The sequence below is a fragment of the Natator depressus genome, chromosome 6, assembly GCF_965152275.1.
Source record: "Natator depressus isolate rNatDep1 chromosome 6, rNatDep2.hap1, whole genome shotgun sequence".
NCBI classification, from domain to species: domain Eukaryota; kingdom Metazoa; phylum Chordata; order Testudines; family Cheloniidae; genus Natator; species Natator depressus.
In genome coordinates, this window is record NC_134239.1 from 117633337 (window position 1) to 117641296 (window position 7960).

A 7960-nucleotide genomic window follows, 5' to 3' on the forward strand; every position below is an offset into this window, starting at 1 on the left:
CTCTGTAGAATAAGGCACAATATGATACGAATGCAGCTCTTCATAATAGAGTGACTGAGAACAGCATTCTTGTACCATAAACTTCAGCCGTTTTCTTGTATCCGAGTAAGCGGTCCTATAACAGGGTGCTTCCTTAAAGTATTCATAGCTCTCTTTGTCTGTCTCTAGGTGGATCTTCCTCAGCAAATTGTTAATAAGCACAGACCTGCGGAGATAGGTTTCAGGGTCTTCAAGGAATCGAAGTTTCTGCAGAGACAGTTTTAGAATACAAGTCCGGTCCTCAGGTAATATCAGGTGCTGGGAAGTAAAAACAACCAATATAGCTTTAGGATCAAGGAATAAGAACAAGAGCTTTTCCCCTTTGGAATATTTATTAGAAACATACTCACTTTTGGAAAATACCCCTGGTAATCTTGATGTAAATCTTCTTCTTCTGCATATTTTCTCTTAAAGTAGGCTACTTTCGACGTCGTTAGCGTATTTGTCAATACCCTGATTGGATCAGCTGTGCAACAAAAAATAGAGTATCAGCAACGATTGTGGCAAATTGATGTCCCCTGTAATGTTAGTCTGGCATGTGCAAAACGATGTGTCTATAAGCCGCGGCTGCTTGGTTTCTGGGACTAACAGGAGTTTTGTTTACAGATCATTAGCTCTATCATCTTTTTTTTTTTCAAGCACACACAGGTGGTGCTAGACACGTTGCAGAACTAAGAGAAAGGCAAGACTCCTGCCACAAAAACTTACCTTACCTTGATATGCGACTCAGGTGAAATTAATGAGCCATTGGAAGGGTGGGAAGCTAGCAGTGGTTACAGAAATATGATCAACCAAAGGAATAGTAGTACAAATGGATGGTTTCATCTGTTGAGTTCAGATGTTCTAGTACCCATGATGCACTTAACCTAGGAAGGGCATTCAGCACCATTGAACAAGGATGTGAATTTACATCCCGTGTGAAGATTTGACAGCGTCTCACCCACAATAATGTATATGGGTGGGATGCAATAACAGTTGTTTCTTCACTCTTCCATAGAGCAGCTTTATGGTTCAGAATTGTTTACTCGTCATACAAGAGAGACCATGTTACCCCCGCATCCCACAAGTGAAGCACTGAAGAGGTGGTTTCATTGGAGCGTAATTACCATTCTACACACTAGGTGATGCTGTGGTCACAGCAAAGTGAATGAGCTCTTGAAAGTAAAATCTTAGTTGGATTTCAGCATGGTGTGGAGTGGTCACACTTAGTTGTGTTTTATTGCTTATAAGTCAATCTCCATAGTTCTGACTGTATGACTCAGATGGGCACTGAGCAGAAAGAATACTCCATTTGATTCCACAACAAAACTTATAGAGGAGGGAAGAGGTGGACCCAGACCACAGAGGTTGAGGTGGGGGCATTGGATGAAGGCTTTTGTTTCAGCCCACTATGGAGTGAAGGGCCACATGCAGGGGCAGATCTGGCTCTGACCATCTGCTGCTGGGCCCTGGGGGTTTTGTTCTGGACCCATCCTCCGTAAGAGTTCTAGCATGATAAGTTAGTGCCTGATTAACTACCCCTCCCCTAAACTTTCACGATGCTCCTGCCAAGCTGAGGTTTCTGCTGAGAGCGCTGATACACTCCTTAAATGTGTGACTGTGTGTTCTCCTACACTATACCCAACATGAGAGCAGCTGGATTCCAACAGGCAATGTCTATGTTATATGATTCAGTGGGCCCAATCTACTGTCACTGATGTCAATGGACATTTTGCCCATTGACGTCAGTGGGAGCAGGATTGATCCCCAGAATGTTTCATTGGACATCAAGGGCCCAATTCATCCCTACACCAGAGCTTGGCACGGGGACCAATAGATGGAGGGAAAGGGGGCAGAGGTGGCTTCATGTCACCTGTGTGCCTCTTCTATCCTGAGTAAGCTGAGGAGGGGGACAGACCTAACTGGCACCAAGGGGCCATTCTGGCAGCCAGGGATAGCTACAGCACGGCAATGTCCTAGCCACACTCCAACACATCTTTTGTGCCAGGGGCTCCTGCGGTGGAGTGGGGGAGGATGGCATAGAGCCAGTTTTACTGGCTTTGTGTCAATCAGGGATTTCTCCTGTGCTGGGATATTTCCCAGGGGCCAGATCCAGCTGGTTAACAGCCCTTTCGCCAGAGCTCATGGAAAATCCCACAGGAAGCATCTGAAAGAGAAAGATCTCCGTGAGGTTCTCCATGCAGTGTTTTCTCCCCGATTGTTTAGCTAGGGTGGGGTTCCCCTACTACAGAAGGCTACAAGGCTGGCCTGCAAACCCTGACTGGAAGGATTAATTCTCTTTAACTTTCAAAGTCCTGGGCTTCACTAGATCACTTGATGCAACGTGTTACCAGCACAGCTTTAAAGGTGATGCTCCCATGACCCTGGGGCATCAGGATGCGTGGCCACACCCTTTTCTCCGAGCTCATGCCCCCTAAGCCAGTAGCTGTGCAGCGTTGGAGCCACTATCATGGTGGTACATCACCCAAAATGCCTTTTTATAAGGGTCTGAGGTGCTGGATTTAAGTCAGCTTTATGCCAGAGGCAATTGGAGGGAAAAGTTTTAATATCCTGGAGAATTTGAGACAATGTTTCTCAACAACAGAGCAAACCTTAAACTAAGCAAGTGACTCAAATTAAAAGGAAATTTTTCAAAAGTTTGAGCCTTATTCGTGTACTTAACAAACATGTATGGTCATGCACTCTGATTTGCACATATATTGCTGCAATCATGCATGCAGGCAGTTAAGTGCCCAAATAGCCATTTGCACAGATATTCACTTATTCATATATGGAACAGTAGGAAATGCACGTGGATGTGAAACACCAAGATCTTAATGGGTAGGGAGAATGAACTGTCCCTCGCAGCCAAGTTAGACAACTGAGGGCTTGATCCCATATTCCTTGCACCCACAATGCTCAGTGACTTCAACTACCAACTTAGACAAGACCAATCGGGGATATTCCCCAGTGCCACCCAGAGCCCTCCTAGTTTTGTGTTTATAAACCCAAAGAAAGTGCCCACTCGGAAACCCAAAGAAAGACATGCTAACTGAGGTTTGGGATACCCTCACGCTTACGACTGATGTTGTATTTTCTGATTTGGCTGGTTATGTACATCTTTCAGCCTGGTTTCAATTTACAGCTGCATAAAACTGGAGTAATGCAGCAGTGAATCAGGTTCTTAGGGCTTTGTTTCAATATAAACACACTGACTTGGTGCTCCTTGTGCGTAAGGCTCTTCTTGGGAGCCAAGTGTTTTGACAGTTACAGCAAGGTGGCACGAGTCTCTCCCTCTGGCTCTCAACCTGGGAGACAGCTGTATGATAACCATATCAAATTTCTTCACCACCACACCACAGTTCAAGCCAGAGGGCCAAATTTTGCAGTGGTGCCAGTGGGTGCAATGCTACTAACATCACTGGTGATGTCCCTGCTTACAACAGCGCTGGATTTGGCCCATACTTCCAACCTCCGAAAATAAGGATAGTCACCTTCAGCAAAGCATACAAGCACACGCTTACATCCATTCCTGTTCATCAAAGGCTAAACTAACAGTCTGTGGCCTGATTTTCCAAGGTGCTGGGCACTGGTGGATCTCAATGGCAGTTAACCAGGTTGGCCTTCTTTCCCCCTCACACTGGTGCGCTATTTACACTTCATATGACACACTCTGAATGTCTGTTCTCAATACTCAGTGCACAGGGGAGTTGCATTTGTAGCTCCCATCAGTGCTAATGGCAGTTAGAAGCATAAATCCCACACATCAGTGAGAGAATAGACGCCTACATCTCTACTCTTGATTCCCCAAATGTAACTTTACAATGTCTTTAATTATATGCTCTAACTGCCTAATGTGCCCCTTTCTATTAATTTCAAGAATAACAATAGTAGTGCTACATGGCATGATATGCGATGATGTATTAAGCATGCTTGGAACAGAGGGTTATCTTATCTAAATTAAAGTGGAAATATATTCAGAATATAGCAATGTCATACTTTGACTGAAAATTGCAAGAAGCTCTTTAATTTGACCTGTGTGATCATAACAATGGTCTCAATAACAGGGCAAATGCTTTCACTTTAATCAGTTGATGTAGAGTGATTTTAACAATGATGCAATTTATATCAGGGGCAGGAGACAAGACTTGGGTTTATAAATGGTTATCTAGTTAGGTGACGAGGAAGGATGGATTTGTGGTTAGGACCCTAGAGGGGGACTCGGGAGACTTGGGTTCTATTCTCAGCTTTTCTACGGACTGCATGTGTGACCTTGGGCAAGTTACTTAATTCTCTGTGCCTCAGTTTCCGCTTCACTGCCTGAGGGGAAATTCATTCACATTTATGACCTGCTTAGATGATGCAGTGACAGGGGCTGTGTCAGTACCTCAGCAGTGGCTTGGTGACCCAGACATCTGCAGGTGATAACCTCTGAGATTCACTGACTACAATATGAGCTTAATGCACATTTCAAGGTGAATGGTAGTAACATGTTCCTACTTAGATTCCTATCACAGCGTCGGGAAGATCATCAATATGCAGGCGGGCTAAAGACGACCGAGACGCATACCATATCTAAGTGTCTCTTGCATACTTAAACAGAAAACTTCAGGCTTTTAAACGAATAGAAATTGACATTTATTTTCAGTAGGAGACATGACTTTGACACCCTGGGAAATACTGTAAAGTCCTTGCGACTGCTGTCAAAATACAGTAATAAATTCTTTTTTCTCTAACCCAAGCACAGCTTGCACTTAAGGAGCATCCTGGCTGAAATCTTTCTTTGATTTAAGACACCAGGTTGCTGAGGTTCCATCTTTCCTGGGCACTGAGAGTAGCTGCTCTACTGTTTGACTCTGTGAAGCTACTGCACCATGAACAGGTGAACCTACGGAAGGGAGGCACTTTGCCAGCACAAAGATTTCACATGGATTCAAAATTAGCTGCAGTCTTTTTAAAAGAGCAGGACAAATCTTGCATTCCTTGCTCAGACCTTAAACAGAGAAAACTCCATTTAACTTGCATGGAGTTTTACCTGAGTAAAGACTGCTAGACTGCATCCATACTGTTTAATGTTGCTGAAACTGCTGGCTTTGTGCTTTAAAATGACATTCCTTGTGGTTGGCTAATCATCTCTGAGGACCCCACTACTTAATTCTGTGCACTTTCCTTCACTGATACAAGTATCCCAGTGCTCGAGAAAGTTTGGCTTTTACATTAGTGAAGACATTGTACTTAATCACAGGGAGATCATCACCTTGCTTATCCCAGTAGCTCCATTAGCTTCTTTGGGACTATTCACTTTAGCAAAGTGAGCAGCATTTGGTCTGCGTATAGCAAATAAAGAAGAGAAAATCATCTTTTCTGGTTGGCCCCCTTTTAAAATAGCTATGAATAAGCAACCCCTTGTTCAACTTCTACACTGGAGCAGTCTTGCCGGAAAGCAGCCCATTATATTGATTGTCCAAATTCTATTAAAAAGACGTTTATTCTGTATTTAGACAACGGCCATTGTGGGTAGTCGGCTAACCTGTCGGTTTCCTTGTGATGCTGAATCAATCTGCAGCACGGCTCTCTGGAATGGTTTCGGGTCAAACTCCCTCTTTGCCCAGGCTCTGCTAGCATCTCTCACAGCGCCGCACTGGTACACTGGCAGGGTGGGTCAAGGAGAGACAAACACTTCGCGCGGCAAAATCAAGGCGCGCACCGAAAGTTGTTAGCTTGTAAAAGATCAAAATGTTGCTTAAGGAGACCCCATGATATTTCGTAACACAAAAAGCCATTCCCCGCAGTCACATGCAGCTCCATAGCTTTGACCTTATTTCTTAGGCACCATTTGGAACATAAAGTCATTGAAACATTACAAACCCTCATTTCACTGAGGAGCGTGTTTATAATTACGTAAGCGGGAACGCTGTTAGTCCGACTGCCTGGCTCTCGAAAGGCCGTGTCATGACATGAGCCATATCCTTTTACTGTCCTGAACTCCTCCTTTTTAAGTTACAGACTTTTATACCCTTTGATTGATTGCTGTCAGACTGTACCTTTCCTGAAAAAAAAGCTGAAGTACTGCGAGCAAGATTACAACATAATTTTGTGGAGTAGTAACAATCTCTTATTATATACACACCTACACAATGTGTATATAATAAAGTAGGTTTTGGAAACATCAGAATTTATCATTTACAATCGGTCCCATTATTGCAGTGTGGATGTCTCCATTTTTGCCCTTTAGGTGAGGTAGCCAATATGAATGCAAATAAGCTTGTATCTGAGCACTGTCTTGCATTCTATATTAGAGGAGAATTTTTAAACACATATTAAAGACACCACTCCCATCAGAAAACTATAAAGAGGGTGGGTCTGCACTTGCATATGCTGTATGTATAGACACACACACTTTTAATATCGGGGGTAGCTGTGTTAGTCTGTATCCACAAAAACAATAAGGAGCCTGGTGGCACCTTAAAGACTAACAGATGTATTTGGGCATAAGCTTTGGTGGGTAAAAAACCCACTTCTTCAGATGCATGGACTCCCTGTTGTTTTTGTGGATACAGACTAACAGGGCTACCCCCTGATACTTGACACCAATCTAAATGTAGCATCATTCAAATCATATTTTTAGCTCTAGATGTGCTCTAATGTGTTTCTGCCATGGATAGTTCTTGTCAGTTACTCTTCCTCTGCAGCCAGCGTACCAAGCTCTGCACTTTCAGAGTCTAGTATCAGGGAGTAGCCGTGTTAGTCTGTATCCACCAAAACAAGGAGGAGTCTGGTGGCACTTTAAAGACTAACAGATTTATTTGGGCATAAGCTTTCGTAGGTAAAAAACCCCACTTCTTCAGATGTATCTGAAGAAGTGGGTTTTTTAACCCAGGCAAGCTTAGGCCCAAATAAATCTGTTAGTCTTTAAGGTCCCACCGGACACTTTTAATACATATTCATGAGAAAACCCTAGGGCTCAAGCCTCTCTGTCTGGGTCCCTCAGATATAGGCAATGCCTATAGAGAGACAGCTGTCTCATCCCAGAGGAAGAGCAGGAGGAACCCATGGAAAGAGTTGCTATGGTTACTTTTCCGAGTTTGGGACTGAAAGACAGGAGATGCTGCGATCCAGCTGCCCTTCGCCGGGCCCTGCGCTCGCCACTCGGCTGGCCAAAGGGCGAGTGGCTCCCGCTTAGTATTAGAGAATTCATGACAAGCCTCCCCCACAGCCTTGGAGGGCTCGCAAAGCCGGAGAAGAGGCGGGGGAAGATCTCCCAAGCAGCGGGCAGAGCGAGCCCCGGGGGGAGGTCACCGCCCCGGCCAGGCAGGGGCGTCCCCCTCATGCCCCCTGCCCGAGCCGCCCTAAGGGGCCGCTGGGCTGTGCAATACAAAGGCACTTACCGGGCAAGCCGGGCCACAGGGCGGGGCTGGCTCCGGCGCTCGCCCCTGGCTTGAAACGCCGCCTCCCCGCTCGGCTCCTGCTCCTCAGCCTGCCCGCGGCGGCAGCCCCAGCTCCGGCGGGTCCCTCCACTCGCTGCCGAGCGCATCCCCGACTCGCTTCAGAGCAGGAGGCGGGCAGCCCAGATGTGCCGCTCCCGGATTGGTCCAGAGGGAGCAGATGTTGGCCCGTTGCTATGAGAGTTGCTAGGAGGCGATGACGCTCTCGGCATCTCAGGAGCAACTTCAGTGGCGCTTTGAATTCCTTGCGGGGAGAGTGTAGTGGAGGGTGCCCTGAACCCCGGGGGGCGGGCGCCGAGCCCCAGGGTTAGGGGGTGCATCGAGACCCAGGGGGAGGGGTGCCCTGAGTCCCAGGGTTGGGATGACCTGAGTCCCAGGCGAGGGGGTGCACTGAGCCCCAGGGTTAGGGGTGCCCTGAGCCTGGAGCACTGAAAGGGGTGCACTGAGCTTCGGGCATGGAGGGAAGAGAGGGTGACTTGAGACCTGGAGTTAGGGGG

At 46.3% G+C, this 7960-nt stretch overlaps 1 long non-coding RNA gene across 1 annotated transcript; it reads right to left on the minus strand.

Moving 5' to 3' along the window:
- Nucleotides 1-389: 389 nt before the first annotated feature.
- LOC141989563 (uncharacterized) lies at nt 390-7595 on the minus strand. The gene is made up of 3 exons (XR_012640006.1): nt 7407-7595; nt 5549-5738; nt 390-505 (listed from the first exon to the last, which is right to left on the minus strand). It is a non-coding gene; the product is annotated as an uncharacterized LOC141989563 (long non-coding RNA).
- Between the last annotated feature and the right edge of the window lie 365 nt (nt 7596-7960).